This window comes from Oryza sativa, chromosome 10, assembly GCF_034140825.1.
Source record: "Oryza sativa Japonica Group chromosome 10, ASM3414082v1".
Classification (NCBI taxonomy): Eukaryota; Viridiplantae; Streptophyta; class Magnoliopsida; order Poales; family Poaceae; genus Oryza; species Oryza sativa.
Genome location: NC_089044.1, coordinates 10,148,446 through 10,169,171, shown reverse-complemented (window position 1 = coordinate 10,169,171; position 20,726 = coordinate 10,148,446). Strand labels below are relative to the sequence as shown.

The 20,726-nt window shown below is 44.9% G+C and overlaps 1 long non-coding RNA gene and 1 pseudogene across 1 annotated transcript; both read right to left on the bottom strand.

Annotated features, from left to right (window-relative positions):
• The window catches only part of LOC9271480 (cytochrome P450 87A3-like), a 46,895-nt pseudogene extending 45,834 nt beyond the window's left edge, over positions 1-1,061 (bottom strand).
• A 3,140-nt stretch (positions 1,062-4,201) lies between these two features.
• Positions 4,202-4,909, bottom strand: LOC112936689 (uncharacterized). The gene is made up of 2 exons (XR_003239096.2): positions 4,763-4,909; positions 4,202-4,601 (listed from the first exon to the last, which is right to left on the bottom strand). It is a non-coding gene; the product is annotated as an uncharacterized lncRNA (long non-coding RNA).
• Positions 4,910-20,726: the final 15,817 nt, after the last annotated feature.

Genomic DNA, 20,726 nt, shown 5'->3' with positions numbered 1-20,726 from the left:
GCTGGGAAGACGGCATGCAACTTGTCGGCTTCGGCTCGCGACTAGATTGATGGGCGTTCAATCTAAAGTCGGAGCGGGTGGATCCTATAGGCTGGTTTGAGAGGTGTCTTCGACAAAGTGTGGTGCGACAGGATTGCTTCGGCGGCGGCGTATACGTGGTAGATGGCTAAGCCAAGGCAATCACGATGAGACCGGCTTACTGTGCCGGCCCAAGCGTGGAGGGACCTGGTTAACTTGGATGTCGCTGGAGATATGCGGACGCTCAGGAGGTCACATCTCACAGTGGTGTGCGCATTTTGCGTCAAAGCCGAGCCGGTGGTGACTAGGGTAGCGTCGGGCCGTGGCAGATCTCTGTTAGAGTTAGAGCTATTATCGCACGAGACTCAAATCTGGACAAGATCGCAGCGTTTGAGATGGAAACGGACACGTTGAGTCCGGTTCGCTCACGGTAGCGCGTTTAGCGAGGATTCCAGGAGAGCAAAGACACAGGGCCTGTTTGGGGGAGCTTTATATTCTGAGAAGCAGCGGTTTGGTAGCCAGCTTCTGAGAATCTGGAAAAGCTCTGAAACCCAGCTTCTCCAAGCTTCTGGCTTCTTAGTTCATTTTTCAGAAGCTATAACTACAAATTCTCAGAAGCCGTGGACTGTTTGGGGGAGCTTCTAGCAGAAGCAGCTTTTGGGAAAAGCTGTACCTGGGACAAGCTCCCCTAATGAGGGCCACAGTCGGACACGGCAGGGGACGAAGAGGATTCGATTTGGACTCAAAATCGGATGATTAATCTCCCGAAAATACAGCAAAGGGACTCCATGGGATTGCAACACGTAATCGAGCAAATCACAAGGCAAGGGCGAAATCAATTTCGTGGGCAGCGTGGTTTGTTGGCGACGAACTCGGGCGGTGGTGTACGGCTTCGGTGAGCAGCAGTACAGGTCGTGGAGGAGCTCGACGCGGGCCGGCTCTAGAAGGAGGCGGCGGACACCAGCGTCAGGGGCAGCAGGTTCTTGTGTCGGGGAAGGGCAGCTTCCCGTGGGCGTCGGCATCCTCACCGGCGAGAAGCCCATGGTGGCGGCGGCAGCAGTCCTCACCGGCGAGGTCCCGCAGGGAGGCGGGCGGCGGCGTCAAGGCGACCGGCGTGGCAGCAGCGTCTTCAGTGGCGGCGCGGAGCAGACGGTGAGGCGGCGCGGGCTCTGGTGCTCGCGGTCGGCAGGAAACAACGGCGCGGCAAGGGCGCGATAGGCGCTGGGCAGCGGCACTGTTGGGCTGAGGAAGGCGAGCAGAAAGGAGTGAGGAAGGAAGGGGATCGATCTGATCTCCAGACTTCTTGTTGACTGGTTTTCTTTGACCAAGGATTGAAACCGAGCGGTTCTTTTCTTTTTTCTGAAAAAAAGGTGGGTTCGGTTCGTTGGTCCGGTTGGTTCAAGTACCAGGGTTGTTGACTAGTCATTGACCTTAATGTGCTTGTTTGGTTTGGGTCACTGGTGGCCTAACATGAGTACTGAGTAGGCTGCATGTCATATGATGGTGCATAGGGACTTGGTTTATAGAACCATGCTATGTATAGAGAAGCTCCTGCAGCAAGATGGGTATGTTAAGTCAAAGCGATGGCTCGACAGAAAGACAGCACGGTGGGAGTTTGACTTGTCAAGCCATTGTATAGGTGAAGGTCCTGGGCAACAGCGGGTGAAAATCGTTGAGGGCATTAACGGGCTGTTTGGCAGTTGTCTCCCAGGCCACGTGTTTTCTGTCAACATCAGTACAGGATATATTCAGGATCTGCGGGATTGCATGATGGGGATATATGGAATCTACGTCATTGAAGGAGAAGAGTAAACGCTATGGTGGTAATTTCTTCGGGTGATTCAAGGCAACAGTGAATTTTCTCAGATTATCAGGAATGCAGTCTACGGATGCGAGAAAGCGTGGATGTTGGATTTATTAGCTCGGTTCATAAGACGACAAGGAAGAAAGGGTTCTCTTCATGTCTGGTGAGTTTGGTTTGTCTATTTGGTGATGACATCGGTTATCTGGCCATGGATTAGATCAAGTCAAATTTAATACGGTAGATGAAATTGAACATGGTCTTCGGGTAGTCTATGATGTGACAGCTAGGAAGAATTCAATTCGCTTGGCAAGACGACTGTGGTGATATGCGAGAAGGTGGAGCACTGTTACAGGTGGAGTCAAGAGGAGGAAGTTACAGGGATAGCAGAGTCTCTTGTTACGGTGAGACTGGTGGAGGCTTATCGGGGCAGCTTGGCGTGAGTGGTGGGAAGAACCAACTCAAGTCCTGGTACACGGATGTCGAGCAGGTAACAGATTCAGGTTGGCGTGGCATATTCACCAAGATGGAGTTTGTTAGAGTTTGTGTCGAATATGTGTACGTAGTTGGTTACAGTTTAGGACTTAGAGTTGTATAGGTATAGGACTAGAGTAAGAGTCAGACTTTATCCTAGGATCTCTCATAAATAGAGGGGCGTGCCTGTTGTAACTGCATGGCGACTTAACATAGCGAGAGGGAGCGGCTGCCGGCGTCGACCGGCCGTGAGTCGTTGTAACTCTGATATGCTGTATATGCTGTATCGGGGAGGAGCGCCCGTAATCAGTGCCGTAGAGATGTAGGCTACGACTGAACTCCGTTATCAAATATCGTGCCTTGGTGTCGTCATCGTGTTTGGATCTCCTATAACGTTTCTTCTGTGTTTGGTTTCCGATGTGATTTCGGGGCCAGTACTATAACAAGCCAAGCCATCCCCGTCGCCGCTCGTCGCCGGCGAGCACTTCCCGAGCCGCCGCACCTCTCTGCCTATCGAGCTGCCTGTAGGTTGAAGGACCTTGTCCTGTAATTAGGGTAAACTATAGGGCTCTTTCTGCAAAACAGCTAGACACTGACAGGTGGGCCTAGGACTTATATGTAATTTATGCAAACCTTAGTGCTTGGCTGAAAGTTTAGAGAAGTACCTCGCACAGCAGATGGACCCCACGGTTTAAAATGGATACACAGAGCATAAATATGCCTTCACTGTAGGAAAACGTATTCCAGATAGTGCACTTTAGTTTCTTTTATAAGCATCTAGATGAGGGCCTGTGCGTTGCAACGGGAACACTACATAACTTTTGTAGAAATTTTATGATTGAGCAAACACTCAATATTTTATAATTTGCCATTGGCAAAAGCAATATCTATATAATGCTATCATTTTTCTCTCCTTTTCCTTTTTGTTTGTCAATTGAACTCAATTAGCCTTTTAAAAAAGATCATTTTGCTCCTAAAATGTGACCTACACTAACCTAGACAAGATTAATTCATTTTTTAATTGCCATTGGAATAACAGTAGATTTAATTGCATTATTTGCAATTGACACAAAAAGTATATATATTTCAAACGTCTTGAGTATATTTTAGGCATGATAAAAAATCACAGAGCTAATGCAATGGAGGTTAACTGACGGAAATTGTAAAATGGAAAAGAAATACTTGTATGATGATGCACTTTAGAACTTGTGCTGATCAAATGTCATATAATCGAAGTATCTTTTTAATAATAAGAAAGAATCATCTCTTCTAAAAAAACTTGCATTTAATTATTCTTTATGCCATCGATCTTATCATACATTGCATCATACCGCTTTCCAAAGGCTATGTTGACCTCGGCTTAGACAACAGGAACATACTCACATATACATATGAATCAGCGACTACTGCCCTACCATGCCTGATAGTGTATTTGACACTTGTCACTGAAGATAGCGATGCATTATCCAGTTTTCGACAAACTTGTAATAGTCGAATTAGACTCGGTTTGCTGAGCCAGAGAATTGGTCCGGACCTCTAGGAAAGAAGCTTAAATAAAAATTCATTCCCATTTTCTTTGATTGGAATTTAACACTGGGCAGAAAACAAGAATACCTACAGACAATACAGATATAAGCTGGAAGGAGATATTACTAACTGAGAGGAGTCTGCTCCATTGGCAATGGTTGCATCTGTTCCATTAGTTTCCATTAGTTTAATCTTCCAGTCTCCAGTTTTCCTTGCATCCATGCATCACCCAAGATGTCTTTCCACCTCCTGGAGCCTCTGAAACTCACCGGAGTCTGACTGATTTAGTTGCCCAGCTAACACAAAGTGTTGTCGTCGTGCAATTTTAGTGACAAATCAAACAACTACCAGCTTACCACAATCCATAAATTGATTTGAGTGTTAGCACTGAACGCACCACTGTCCCCATGTACTATGGTTTAAATACAATGTACTATATAATGCAGGTAAGAACTCACTCTCAACTGCATTGTTTGATGGGAGTCATATTAGTCTCAGCACCAAAATGGTAGCCAAGATCATTAAAAAAAAAAACTTGTAACGAAGAATTAGAATAATTCAGGCCATGACGATCGAGAGGCCGAGACGGTGGCACGAGATGCAGCGAGCACAGGCGGAGGGCATAGATTGGAGCGTGAGGTTTTCGTGGTTGCCAGAATGGCGTCGAGGTGGAGCCGGATTGTGGTACCCCTTGATTGTCCGTCTTGTAGAGCCGGTACCAGTGCTCCGCCACCTCCAACCGGAGCACAGATTGCTTCGAAGTCAGTGGCCAGGACAACACCTGCAGGCAACCAAATCAGGCATACACGCTCAGAACACAACAGGTTGATTACATAGGTCGCATACACGCTCAGAACACAACAGGTTGATTACATAGGTCGCATACACGCTCAGAACACAATTACATAGGTTGCGATTGGAAATAGAAATACTGTGTGGTACCTTGGAGTATTTGAGGGCAACGCCGACGAGGCGACCAGAGCCCTGCCGACCGCAAACTTCCTGCAGTCCCTCAGCCCATGGAGCTGTACAGGATCAGAAAAATCGCATGTTCAGAGGGGTGGCCGGACGGGCAGGTGAAGGACCGGGAGACGGCTTGGGAGGGAAGGAGGAGGCAAACTGTGGGCCATCTGTAGACGGGATTGGAGGCGATGGGATTTGGGCGTCGCCGTCAAGAGGAGCTGTTGCCTGTTGCGTCATTGAGGAGAGGAGCGGGCGGCTTGGAGCGACGGGGGAAGGGTCGGCGTTGAGGGAGGCCATCAATTCCATGGCTTGGACGGGGCCGCAGCGGCTTGGAGTGACGGGGGACAGCAGCGGATGGGCGGTGTGGCGTTGAGAGGAGCGCGTGAGAGCCGTTTTTTTTGACAAATTGATCCTTATAGAAAAATTATTTCGAAAGTAGTCCCTGCCAAAAACTATATCCAGAAATAGGCCGTTGGCTAAGCGCCACGCTTGGGTTGTTCCTGTCAGCGCCAATGTGACTGGCCCTGACATCATGCCAGCGTGGCAGTCGAGGTGCGACGTAGCAGGGCCTCAGCGCCAATGCATTTGGCACTGACTCCTTGTACACGCTAATTAGACTGATGCTAATTACAACAATTTTGGCGCTGAGCCGACGGCCTATTTCTGGATATAGTTTTTGGTAGGGAGTAGTTTCGAAATAAGTTTTCTACAAGGACCAATTTATAAAAAAAATGGGCGTGAGAGGGCATCAGTTTCGGAAGAGGTTAGATGCGAAGGCCGGAGGAGGAGAAGCGCGATGAGGGAGATACGCGAAGCGATCTGAGCCGTTGGATCTCATGATTGTATGGCTAGGATGAGACGTGTCTGCCTGATGCGTCTGTTGTGTCAGGAATCAAGACCACTACTATCAATTTTTTAATTTTTTAAGTAGTAAAGATAAAGATAAAGAAGTAAAGAAGTACTAAATCTGAGAAAAGGTTTTCTGTTAATTATTTATACACTGAAAAATGCTGAAACTTTATAAAATCACATAAAATTCATTTTAACTCCGATTGAGGTGAAACAAATTTTGTTAGATTCATAATAATTTACTCTTTAATACTGTCCACTTAAACTTGACACCACTGTTGTGTAAAATTTCACTAATTTAAATTTGAATAGTAACTTTCGTATTTTGAATATTAGAAACGCGATAACTTGCACGTACGACATCAGATTTAGGCGTTTCATTCTCCTAAATTCATATTAAATCACCCCCTACGCACTGAACATGCTCATGCATCATGCATCATATTTTATCTTGGAGTTGTATTGGATGTTCATTTGAATGTACGTTTAAATTTAAATAGAGGACGAATCGTTTGTTGCCGTTGACAAGAGTGTGCAGGACCAAGAGTTGTTTCAGTGTTCCCTGAGCAATGCAAGTCCTATTCAATTCCTCGTTCGACCATGTTGAATCCTATATTTTTGCAAATGCTTTATTATTTTATAAATTGCATGCGTTGTTTTATAATGAAAATGGGGTTCTGCTAGAAATGATCTATTTGCTGCATTACCTACCTTGATATATTGATTATCCTTACTATTGAAGCACTAAGATGGGTATTTATGTGGTGCTATCCAAGCACCACCGTGGATATATTCAAGCTACTAATATAGCTATTGCGTACCCATACTTAGAAAATTCCCGATAGTTACTTATGACATGATATTCACTCTTTATAAATGGGATAATTGAAAAAAAATTGTATGGAGGGGTTGCCTCTGTTATTTTTTGTGAAAATTGAAAACTGAAAAAAAATGATGATTTTAGGCTTGGGCGGCAAGTGGTGTGCATATGGTGGTAGTTGCACACCAATACGGGGAGTGTACGCCTGAGTCGATTAAGGACTAAACTATGTGTCACCAACTAAGATTACCTTGCAACCACATGTTTCGGTCATGGGGCAACCATGGCTTATTAAGTTGTTTATTGTGTTAGCCTTGCATTGGGAGGCCATTGTAGTATGGACTATGTCGAGGAGTGATCCTCTCTAGCGGGAGGTCGTGAGACCCCCCTTTGTGAGTTCGGCCGGGGGATAAGCCGCGATGATCAAGAGCATATCTCCGCTTCGGATCTAGCTAACGAGATCGTTCGCAAGAGAATGGGAGAAAAGGGATCATATAGGTTCGAGCCGTCAGGAGGCGTAACACCCTACTCCTGTGTGTGGGATTAAGCTCGCGCGGTTACAAGGGAGTTCTAACCCTAGGCTCAAGCTTCTCAAGTTACGTCCGTCCCTTCGGTGGGCAAGGTTCTCCTTTTATAGTTGAAGGGGATACCACATGCACCGACTTTAAATAACTCATCATTGGAGGGGGGCCCACACACCCCTGGTCACGTCAACATCCATGCCTTCAACCGGAAGCAAGGTGGTTGCTTGTCCTCAGGTGGGTCCCAGTACCGTCCTCCGCCTGACACGGGGGACACCGCCTGTCATTCCCTCTTAATTCCTTGGTGACTTTGGTGGACTGCATACAAGGGCGCATGCTCGGCGACGTGCCGACGGGACAAGGCTTACCTGCCCCCACTCCGCCTGACACAGGGCGAGACATGGGTGCGCTGCTAGCCGTCCCATCCGCCTGTGATCGGTCACAGACTGGTCAAGACCGATTGACGCATGTCAATCGGGCGGCGCCTCACGTCTGCCCACGCCATATTAAATACGGCGAGGGATGGTTGGGGCACCGTTCATTTAAGGCGCTCGGCAGCTCCTCTTGCTCCGCCCACCCGGCCGCCACGCGGCAGCCGGATAGGGGCCTTGGGGCAACGCGGTCAAAAACCCCGAGGGGTGAGACGGGACACCCCGAGGCCCCCTGGCCACTTTGTAACCGCCCAACCTCCCCCGAGGGGGGGGGGGAAGGCAGGCCACGTGGCCACGTGGCAAGGTGGAATGGCTCTTTCCCTCTACTGTGCACGCCCCCGGGCCCATATCACCGATAGACTAGTCTAAGTGATGGTTCATAGGAGCTACCCATGTGACCCTCTATGGGAACGGTTGTGTTTTCCATATGGCATGGGTGTCTGAGCATATCTAATATAACGGACAGTGCCTCGTTGAGGGAACGGATGTGTTCGCCTCACGGCGTTAGGATTAGGATGGGGTCCACCTTTCCTAGCGGCATTGGTTCATGACCAATGTGGAGAAACACTCTCCGTGCTCATGCAAGGCTAGACTTTAAGCAATGTAACGGCTTCGTTGTGACCTCTAGTCCACATTCAATGTGTAGAGTGTAGGGTACCGACGGGTATCAAAACAACTAGAGTGTAGCCTTTTGGCTTCTATCACATCATGTGGGTAAAGTTGTACAAACTCTGCAGAGTCTAAAACTAATCGATTAGCCATACTCACGGTCATGAGCGACTTGGTGAAAGGATACAAGTATAGTGTTGGTGATACTAAAATGCATGGTTTGTGAAATGGGTATGGTGGGTAACGATCATGTTTTTGCCCAGTGTGGGCTAAGGATAAAATGCTTGCTTGCTGCCATGGACGACACAAGGATGATACTAGATGATATTTATGCTACTATTATTATGGTTTACTCACTGATTTAAAAATTCCGTTTCAATCTATTATTATTTACTATTGCGAATCAAAGTTCTCTTTATGCTGAAAATGAGCCACAAATATAGCCATCTTTGATTTAAGCTTGCAATAGTCCTAGGTTTCCCAAGGTTTGGGTAGGACTTGCCAATACCTCGTGTATTGACCCACCTCTTGTTGTTGTCTTTAGACTTGGATGCAAGATGTGAGGTGCCTAGTGACGATTACCTTGCACCGGGTACCGGAGTTTTCGAGGATGGTTCTTTCTAGGGTGATTCCTAGTTGGTTGCCTGTGTGGTTTGGTAGATGGGCATACTGAAGAACTTATGTATCTTTATATTTTTCCTGCGTATATACTCTTTTATTTGGTCGGTCAGCCTAACAACTATGTAAGACCTTTGCACCGTTAAATTATAAGAACCACTTTATCTATTTATATGTCAAGTATGTTGTATGGATGTGATAACAATGTTGTGGATGCGTGTACTAGCCATTGATCATGGAAACAGTATAGTGTACGCTCTAGGTATTCCGGAATTCAATCCCCGGGTGCCAACACCAGATCTGTTGGAAAGAGAATTCTAAGATATTTCCATCAAGTACTCATGGACCTAAAATTAAGTTCGTATTCATACCCGACGATCCTTTGAAATCGGCTGAATCGGATTCTAAAACATGGACAGTTTGATCTTGATGTCTTGCTGTTGACCTATGATATGAGCAAAGGTTGTATCAATAGCATATATGGTCAAATTATTCTCCCCTTCTTCACATAAACCTGCCTCCTTAATAGAGAATGGCCCAACGGTTGTCCATGAAAAAACTTGTGGGGAACATGGTACCTGGGTACCCAAAGGTTCAGCCTTTGGGCCGTGATTTACAAAATGCTGGGTACGCCCGCCTACCATTACCAGCGAGAAAGAGAGAGAGGAAGAGTGAGAGAGAGAGCGAGAGTGAGAGTGAGAGAGAAGAGAGAGAGGGGAAGAGTAAGAGAGGAGTATGACAGGTGGGTCCCATATGTTTTTATAAATAAAATGCTGACTGGACTGCCACGTAGAACAAAACCACTCTGGGTTGGGTCGAGGGGGTAATTTGTCCGGTATTGAAAGTTCAGGGTGAACGATGTTTGGTTTTCGGGTTTAGGGGGTAATTCGGTCGACCGCGATAGTTCGGGGGGGGGGGGCAATTCGTACATTTTTCTTTACAAAATGGGCCGCGGTGGCCTAAAGCCAGTACGGCATAATGTAATCAAAGAAAGGGATTAAAGATAAGGCTATAAATCTTATCTCATGTAAATTGGTGGCAGGTATCCGAGTTATAAGGGATAACCTACCAATCTTAGCCGACCGCCCCTAGGTCTACATAAGCGAGGTCGAAAACGCTAATAATGGGATCGATTTCTTCATACACGCTATGTGCTATTCACATTTTGTGCTGCTCATACATAGATCAATCTACATATGCAACTAGACTAGGGTATTACCTCTGCCGATGGTCTGAATCAGTATAAACATCTGTTTCTTAATCTCTCATTGATCTTATGCACCCTATAAGTATTATTGCCGATCTAGAGAATTGGCAGTTGGCGCGCTAGGTAGGGGTGCTCTCGATCGCCATCGTTTTAAAGGAGGAGATGGTGTTTCCAGGAGTCATTATCGCTGGCCACGCCGCCAAATTCCTTGTGGGAGGTTCAATCTCCTTTGGCTCCCAGACCTTCATCACCTACCAGACTGGCTGCCTCGCTCGGAAAACTTCAAGCGTAATTGGCTACATCGAGGCGATGGGCTTCCCTCCCTCAACGGAATTCCGCTTCAGGTACATTCATTTCTTCACCACCAAAGCCGGCATCCTCAAGCCAACCACATCAATGCTACCGTCCATCAGAGTACTGGCTCCCAGCTAGGCCGCTCCCTTGTACCTCAAGAACGTGACTACCAACTCCACCGATTGCCTCGCCGGTCTAGGCAGGAGGGTCACCCTTCACCCGAGGAATACTCGGGAGACCCCATGTTGCTGCACTCGGGTGCCGCAAGAACTCGGCCCTTGCTGTGTTGGGTTCATTGACAAGTTCGTCAAGCTCTTGGACTTGGAGTTGGAGAGTTTCGTGAGTGTATCTCTGAGAGTCATCTCGTTCTAGCCCTCATGTCAACGGAAGAAGCTGAAGCAGAGGGCAGAGAGCGCGAGGCCAAGGAACAGCCTCAAGGAACAACAAGACGAGACCAACAGATGCTGAGAAGAGATATGCCAAGGATTTGAGATATGCCACGACTTACCTTTTCAATTCAAATGCCAAGGATTTCGCCATCGTCGAGCGGTCCGACGGCTGGCGCTTCGCGCACCACCAAACCACTGTGTTGGAGCTTGAGCGGAGCAAGCAGCAGCTGAGTCGAAGCTCCTGATCCGCTCCCTCCACCGAGCTTATCGCAGCTGAGGCGAAGCTCCTGATCCGCTCCCTCCACCAAGCTCCCCGGCACGACCTCATCGTGGCAACTGCTGATGCATGGTGAGAAGAGAGAGTGAGAGGGGAATGAATGAAAGGATTAAGGAAGAAAACGAGGGCATTTTAGTCAGAAAATTTTGGGAATGGCAATGAAACGTTAAGTAGTGGCACATCTCAAACCCCTGTTAAATTGCAGTGGTATAGTTTCAATTTCGCGAATAGTAATGGCGTATCTCAAAATAGGTAAATTTATAGTGGCATGGATCCAATTGACCCTACTTTATAACATGCTTATTATTGGTCACAAATTACTTGTCTAATGTCTACTTATAGACCATGAATCAAATAGCTAAAAAAGATGAACATATCAATACCTTTGTTGTAAATTGTTCTGTTTTTTTTTACTTCACTTGGGTCACATCTTTAAAACTGATTACAGGGACCAAACTCTACCTTACTATTGGACCACGTGGAGCTTTGTAAGTTTGGCAATGCCCAAGCCAAGAATCTGACACGTGTCCATGCAGACCCGAAACTAGGATGGAAGTTTCACCGTGAAATGAAAAAAAAAAATTGCATTGGCGTGTACAGCCCAATCGCACATACCTGCCCTGGTCCTGGTCGTCCGGCGTCGTTGCTACAACATTTGCATTGTTGCGTTCTCAGGCCAATGGGGCATAGAGGACCAAGCAGAAATATATTTCTACAAAATAAATAATAAAAAACTAAATAACAGAAATAAGTTGAAATATTAGATGAAAAATTGCAATACTAAGAACAAATATTTCTTCAAATGTGTAAAGTGAGTGTAACTCAACTGGTTAGGTTTCTTATCGTGGAACCAGCCCAATTGACGAGTGCTAGAAAACGTATCCATCAACAGCGATGCACCTGTGGGCCGTGGTGACTTTGTCAATATCATGATATGCCGATCCAGTATTTTAAAGATGCTTATAGAGGTAGAGTTCATAGGCATAAGTTTACATGCATTGTGGGTGTCTATGTTTGTATTGTGTTTCTAAAAAAATAATTTTCTTCGAATGTGCATTTTAGTATTGATACTGTATGCACCATTTTTTGGTTAATAAAATTGCCACACTTTTAAGGAAACATAACTTTACTTTTTTTTTTCTAATAGTATCTCTAATCAAATGTCTAATTATTGGCAATCACTGATTACAGCCCTACTTTGGTTTTTCTCATTCTTCCGGAGCAAACATAAAATTTAATTCCATTATTCTGGGACAAACACAAAATTAAATTCCAGTAATATGTCTTTGGAAAGATGTTTTATGAGTGTTAAACTAACTCGTGTAAAAATATATTATTTCATCAGTTTCAAATAACTGGTCATTCTCACATTTCAATTTCTAGATTATGTTCCCCTATCTGCACCTTTCATCAATGCCACATCTATCCAGTAATCAAATCAAAGTTAACATTACTTTTTAAAACTATTAGAATGTAGTAAATGACCATATAACAAGGTAATTGGCCGCGTCTCTTTATTTGATATGAAGTTTGCTAGAGTGATAAATATACCTCGACAAGACGTATATAAATTTTCTATATTCCAAACAAGCCCTAAATAAAATATACATGCTATAAATTTATCGGTACGCCAACAGGCGCGCAGATTTTCTAGTTAAAAACTATTTAGCTCTACAACCAACTGATTCTAGCTCTTGTGCATCCCTCCTTGCTGTGAAAGAATTGAGTGAAACTATACAACACCTCATCCGATCAGAATTACTTCGGTTACAAATCACATGCAATTTTACAATCACATATATAATACTATAGTAATGCTAGTGTAAACATTAAATGATATGATACATTGATCTGAAATGGTTCATAAAAGTAGAGCTCAGAATGTCAAAAAATCCAGGTGCCCAATTTGTAGTGGGCGTCGATTAATCTTTCTCAACATACGGAGTAGCATACAGCATGCACACTGATAATTTTACTTTCCATTCTTAAATAGAGATCACATCCGTGGCAACGCATGGACACCCTACACTGGTGGAGAAACCATCTTTCGTCGGTCGGCCGATTTCCACAATAGTCCCGGATGCAATAAAAACCGGGGCTAAAGATGATCTTTAGTCCCGGTTCAAAAGGGTAACGGGCGTATTTGATCTTTAGTCCCGGTTTGTGTTACCAACCGGGACTAAAGATCATCTTTAGTCCCGGTTCGAATGCTGTCAGGTCATGTCAGGCCCCCCCGGTGATCTTTAGCCCCGGTTGGTGCTACCAACCGGGACTAAAGTCCCACCCCTATATATATGTCTTCTTCCTCCTCCAGCTGCCCGAGTAAGCTTCAAAATTTCTTCAAAAAAAAGGGGAGGTCATGCCAAAATTTCTATTGAATTTATTTTGGTGATTACATACAAATCGGAGGTGCCTAAAAGGTTTGCAACTTCATCCTCTTGTTGGAGTTGTTCCAAATTCACTTCAAGATATTGGCCGGGCTTCTGACGAAGCGGAGCGGAGGCCCGGCCGCGCCCCAGTGCACACACGGGGGGGTGCGGGGGGGCGGAGCCCCCCTGCGGTACGGTACGGTATATATGCCCTTGCTAGGGTTTCGTGGAGACTTGATTCTCTTGTAAGCCGCCATAGGCGTGTAACCCAAAACTCTTGAGATAGTGAGATTGTTGCTGGCTGGTGCCCGTGGTTTTTCCCTTTCGCATTGAAGGGGTTTTCCACGTTAAATCGTGTGTCTCCGCTGTGATTGTTTTTCGTTTACTTCATATTTCTATACGTCGTTCATAACACCTGCAATGTTTTTTTTTGTCATACTACATTTGCACCTATGTTTTGCACACTTTTTTTGTCTCCAAAATTTAGTTGTAAGTTGATGAGAGAGAAAATGTGTGTGGGGAAGAAAGAATATATAGAAATTTTGCTAAACAAGGTTTTATAAAATAGTTGAGAAGGAAAACTCTAGTGAAAGTTAATCTTAAATAATAGAAAACAAACTAAAATGAAAATTAAAAGAAGTAAAACACATTAAAATTAGTTTAAAACTTTACAAATAGTTTTTAAGAATTATTTGGTGTAATATTTTATGATTTTTGTATGAATAAAGATATCTTATAATTATTGTATGACTGTCATTATTGTAAGAATAATTATTTGTGTACGGTTTTTTTGACTCATGTAGATGGATCGGCAATGGATGTACGCTGACCGGCGGTCCAAAGAGTTTATTGACGGCGTGCACTATTTTTTGAGAGTGGCCGAAGCTAACAGGCAAAGGGGTTTTATTTGTTGTCCATGCAATAAGTGTAAGAATCAGAAGGAGTATTCTGCATCCAGGACTATTCATTTCCACTTGTTTGAGTCGGGGTTCATGCCAAGCTATAATTGTTGGACATCCCACGGAGAGCAAGGTGTTGAAATGGAAGAAGATGAAGTGGAAGACGACAATATTCCGGACTTTGCTCAGTATGTTGGATTTGAAGGAAATCAAACGGGCGAGGAAGAAATAGCTGCTGATGGTAACGACGTTGCGGATGATCTTGGTCAGATGTTGCAGGATGCCAGGGAGGACTGCGAAAGTGAAAAGGAGGCCCATAAATTGGACAAGATGTTGGAGGACCACAGAACTTCGTTGTACCCAGGTTGCGAGCAGAGGCACAAAAAGTTGGATACCACTCTGGAGTTGTTGCAATGGAAGGCAAAAAATGGGGTTAGTGACAAGGCATTTGGCGATTTATTGAAACTCGTCAAGAAAATTCTTCCGGGGGGAAACAAATTGCCCGAGACAACGTACGAGGCTAAGAAGATAGTCTGCCCGTTAGGACTGGAAGTTCATAAGATTCACGCATGTCCGAACGATTGTATCCTATATCGCGGTGAGGAGTATGAGAACCTAGAAGCATGCCCTGTTTGCAAAGTACTACGATACAAGATTAGACGGGACGATCCAGGAGAAGTTGACGGGCAGCTAACAAAGATGAGAATTCCTGCTAAGGTGATGTGGTATTTCCCTATAATACCACGGCTAAGGCGTTTGTTCAGGAACAAGGGGAATGCTAGAATGTTGCGATGGCACGCTGAAGAGCGTCAACAGGACGGGATGCTGAGACACCCCGCCGATGGTTCGCAGTGGCAAAACATCGACAGAAAATTTAAAGAATTTGGAAAGGACGCACGAAACATACGGTTTGGTTTGAGTACGGATGGCATGAATCCTTTTGGAGAGATCAGCAGCGGCCATAGCACTTGGCTCGTTACGATGTGTATCTACAACCTCCCCCCCTGGCTATGCATGAAGGGGAAGTACATAATGATGCCGATTATTATTCAAGGCCCCAAGCAACCTGGTAACGACATCGACGTGTACCTAAGACCACTGGTCGAAGATCTTAAACAGTTGTGGAAGAAGGAAGGTGTCCCCGTGTGGGACGAGGACAAACAGGAGGAGTTTAACCTACGAGCGCTGCTGTTCGTAACCATCAACGATTGGCCTGCACTTAGCAACCTATCCGGACAGTCCAACAAGGGGTACAAGGCTTGCACTCACTGTATGGATGAAACAGAAAGTACGTATCTTAAGCACTGTAGGAAGGTTGTATACATGGGTCATCGTCGATTCCTTGCAGCAAACCACCCGGTACGGAAGAAAGGCAAGCACTTCGAACATAAGGCCGACCACCGTACGAAACCTAAACATCGCAGCGGGAAAACAGTGTTTGCTATGGTTAAAGATCTTAAAGTAGTGTTCGGAATGGGGCTTGGAAGCCAGCATATAGAGAGCGAAGATGGTCACGCGGTGATGTGGAAAAAGAACTCTATATTTTGGGAGTTACCATATTGGGAATTCTTGGACGTACGCCACGCAATCGACGTGATGCACCTCACTAAGAACCTTTGCGTAAACCTTCTTGGCTTCCTAGGTGTATACGGAAAGTCGAAAGATACACTGGAAGCACGTAATGATCTGAAGCATATGGAACAACGCGGCGACCTTCACCCGGAACCAAAGGAGAAAGGAAGCCATTACTTGAGTCCAGCCAGCTACACTCTTAGCAAGGCAGAGAAGGAAAGTATGTTTGAATGCTTGGAGAGCATAAAGGTACCGTCTGGATACTCCACGAATATCAAGCGAATAATAAGCATGAAGGAGAAGAAGTTCACAAACCTAAAGTCTCATGACTGTCACGTGTTGATGACACAACTGCTACCAGTTGTAATAAGGGGTATCCTTCCAGACAATGTCCAGGCAACAATAACAAAGCTATGTGCATTCATGAACGCAATTTCGCAGAAGGTCATCGATCCGGATAGATTAGAAGCCCTTCAGAATGAAGTGGTGCAATGTCTCGTCAGTTTTGAGTTGATATTTCCACCTTCATTTTTCAATATAATGACACATCTGCTTTGTCACCTTGTGAAAGAGATCCGTATTCTCGGGCCTATGTACCTACACAACATGTTTCCTTTCGAGAGGTACATGGGCGTTCTGAAGAAGTATGTTCGTAACCGTGCTCGTCCAGAGGCAAGCATCGCCAAGGGTTATGGAACAGAGGAGGTCATCGAATTTTGCGTAGAATTTATCGAAGACCTTCGCCCAATCGGGGTACCTGAATCACGCCATGAAGGGAGACTACGGGGAAAGGGAACTCTCGGAAGGAAAGCAATAATGATGGTAGACAACAATTTATTCCGTAAAGCCCATTTCACTGTTCTGCAACACTCTTCATTGGTAGCTCCTTACATCAAGGAGCACTTGGCTCTAGTTCGCGCCAGGAACATCGGTAAGTCCGATGCATGGATTACACGGCATCACATTGATACTTTCCCCGCGTGGCTACGACAACATCTCATGGGTAACGAGTCGATCAACCAACAACTTGCCTTCCTGGCGAGGGGACCGTCTGGGTCGACCGCGACATTCCAGGGATATGAGATCAATGGGTACACATTCTACACGAGAGCCCAAGACATGAAGAGCACGAACCAAAACAGCGCTGTTTGTGTCGATGCCATGGGACACGATGGAACAACTGCCACGTATTACGGTGCCATCGAGGACATATGGGAACTTGACTATGGTCCTCTCAAGGTTCCTCTGTTCCGGTGCCAATGGGTTAGGTTGACTGGTGGAGGCGTAATGATTGATGACAGTGGGATGACAACTGTTGACCTTAACAAGGTTGGATACTCGGACGAACCTTTTGTCCTTGCCAATGATGTAACGCAAGTCTTTTTCGTGAAGGACATGTCTAGCAAAGGAAAGAAGGGCAGAGGGCCTGATGAGCCTAAGCGTCAAGTGGTTCTCCCAGGCAAAAGAAAAATCGTCGGAATTGAGGACAAGACTGACGAGGATTACGATCAGTTGGATGGGCAACCCCCTTTCACGGTGACGATTGACCCTAGCATCCTCCTATCAAATGAAGACACCCCTTACTCACGCAGCGATCACAAGGAGGGAACAATAGTGAGGAGAAAGTACGTGCGGTCAACCGTCACCGCCGATGTAATGCCGTAATTATTGTGTACACGATGTAAACTATTTTGGATGTATTGATTATCCATATAAATCAATTGATGTATGGCATATGTTAATTACGCACGATTATTAGAGGTTTCAACAAGTTTAAATCATGTATATGCTAGTTATATGTGATACTTACAATTTTTAAAAGTTTTAAATCACACAGGTGGCAATTTCATATGTATGTTAATTAGAGTTTTTAACATTTAATTTACTAGCATTCATATGCTAATTATAATTGACTAGAGGATTTTTAAAAGTTTTAAATCACGCAAGTGGCAATTTCATATGTTAATTAGAGTTTTTAACATTTAATTTACTATCATTCATATGCTAATTATAATTGACTGGAGAATTTTTAAAAGTTTTAAATTTAATATATTTTTAAAACTATCATTCATATATTAGAGTTTTTCACAATTTAATTTACTATCTTTCATATGCTACTTATATATGACTATTCGAATTTTTAAAAGGTTTAAATCATGCATGTGGCATTTACATATGTTAATTAGAGTTTTTAGCATTTAATTTAATATAATTCCTACGCTAAGTATATATGATGATTACAATTTTTATTAATTTTAAATCATGCAGTATGTACATACATATCTTAATTAGAGTTTTTACCAATATAATGATGATTACAATTAGGGTTTAGGGTTTAGGGTTTAGGGTTTACCAATATAATAATATCATTCATATATATGCTAAGTATATATATATATTGGAATTTTTATTAATTATAAGTCATATATTTGCTTATTACGATTTATCCACTTAATTTATTACAGACAAAAATAATTTTTCGAAGTAATTGTCATTAATCTTTGTACTTTAAATAATGTTAATGCATTAACTTCTATTTTATAAACACATATGTAAGCGAAAATCATATGCAGTGCTATAATCTTTAGTCCCGGTTCTTAACCCTAACCGGGTTTAAAAAGAATTTCGAAATAGCGGGAAAAGATATTTACTCCCGGTTGGTAATACCAACCGGGACTAAAGATCATCTTTAGTCCCGGTTGTTCTCAACAACCGGGAGTAAAGATCTTTTCTTTACTCCCGGTTGTTCTCAACAACCGGGACTAAAGATATCTTTAGTCCCGGTTGTTGAGAACAACCGGGAGTAAAGATCCGGGGGTATATATATTCCCGGTGCGCCCTCGTCTTCTTCACCAACACTTAGACGTTTTCGGCCGATCGATCTCTCTCGGCCTCTCTCCTTCGCCGCCACTGCCTAGGGCAAATCCCCGCGCCGACGCCGCCGTATCTCGCCGTCGTCTCGAGCTCGTCATCCTCGCCGCCGCCTCCGCCTCCTCCGCTGCCGCCGCATCTCTGGGGTGAGAGCCGCTGCCGCCAGATCTCCCTTCATCTCGATCTCTCCGATCTCGATCTCTCTCCGTCGTGCCGCCCGCCACGAGACGCCGCGCCACGACGACGACGCGCCACGCCGACGCCGCGCCAAGCCGCCGCCGGCACGCCACGCCGCCGCCTTCGCCGGCGCGCGCGCAATGCCGCCGCCGGCACGCCACGCCGCCACTTCGCCGGCGCGCGCGCAATGCCGCCGCCGGCACGCCACGCCGCCGCCTTCGCCGCCGTGCAACGCCGCCGCCGCATGTCAACGCCACGCCGCCGCCGCCGTCGCCACGCCGCCGCCGCCTTCGCCGCCGCGCGCGCAATGCCGCCGCCGCCACGCCACGCCGCCGCCGCCACGGCCCCGCAACGCCACGCCGTCGCCGCCGTCGCCACGCCGCCGCCGCCGCCGCCACGCCGCCGCGCCAACCGCCGCCCCGATGCCGCCACACCGCCGTTAACGAACGAGAACGAGAATGATCGAACGAACGAGAGCGAGAACGAACACGTCAACGTACGTTGCCGCGAGAACGTGAACGAGAACGAGAACGATCGAACGAACGAGAGCGAGAACGAGAACGATCCAACGAAGACCAGCGAGAACGAGGGAACGAACGTGAATGAGAACAAGCGAACGAACGAGGACGAACGTTAACGTGAAATGCAATATATATATATATATATATATATATATATATATATATATATATATATATATATATATATATATATATATATATGTTACTTCGCATTTATTCTAATACATCTTTTTGTATCTTGCAGAAAAGACGTGTTGTCGGAGTCGTCCGTCAAGCCTGAGTGGAAGAGCTAGCCCTAGAAGGAATTGGAGCAGGCAAGTGACGTAATAATATAAATGATTGTTATATTTGTAATGCAATTAATTAAGATTATTAGACCTGTAATTAGACTTATCATATAAGATTGTGTAGTGTTCTAATATTATTTGAGTTTTAATATAAGATTATTTTATTGCAAATTAGACTTAGTATGACATTATTGACTACGGAATTGGTGCTACTCCTAGCAATTGACTATTGTAGTCTTAATTAGACTTAGCATATACGCACGAAACACTTAGCATACATGACTATTTTAGTCTTAGCATGTAATATTATTTGAGTTTTAATATAAGATTACTTTATTTGTAATTAGACTTAGTATGTAATTATTGACTACGGAAGTGGTGCGACAAGTAGCAATTGACTATTGTAGTCTTAATTAGACTTAGCATATACGCACGAAACACTTAGCATACATGACTATTTTAGTCTTAGTATGTAATATTATTTGAGTTTTAATATAAGATTACTTTATTTGTAATTAGACTTAGTATGTAATTATTGACTACGGAAGTGGTGCGACAAATAGCAATTGACTATTGTAGTCTTAATTAGACTTAGCATATACGCACGAAACACTTAGCATACATGACTATTTTAGTCTTAGCATGTCATATTATTTGAGTTTTAATATAAGATTATTTTATTTGTAATTAGACTTAGTATATAATTATTTACTAGCTAGGGTTGTATAATATACGTCACCTAGACTTAGCTTATATCACAATTTGTAATTAGACTTAGCACGTAAGGTTGTGTAGGGTTCTAATGTACGACATTTACACTTAGCATACATGACTTAGATTGTTAAAACATAAATGTCTCGTGACTTAGCAGATGTTTCTTGTATCAACAGATGGCTGACCGCGATGAGGAACAGATATTGTACGATACAATCGCGGAGGGAAGCAGCCAGTACTGGAATGAAGAAGAGGGGAACGAGGATCCAAACCAGTACTTGAACGAGGAAGGGAACGTGGAGAGGGATGCGGAGGGGAACCAGCAGGGGCACGTGGAAAGGGATGTGGAGGGGAACCAGGAGGAGGAGGCTAGTGGTAGTCAACCCTCCGTTGGACAGAAGAGGGCACGTGGGCAACGAGGTGCAGCGAAGAAGCTTGAGGGTCGGCACATCATAACGGAAGTGGAAGAAGATGGACGTCCTAGTGCCCCGGCCGAAGCCGCCAAGAACTATGTACGT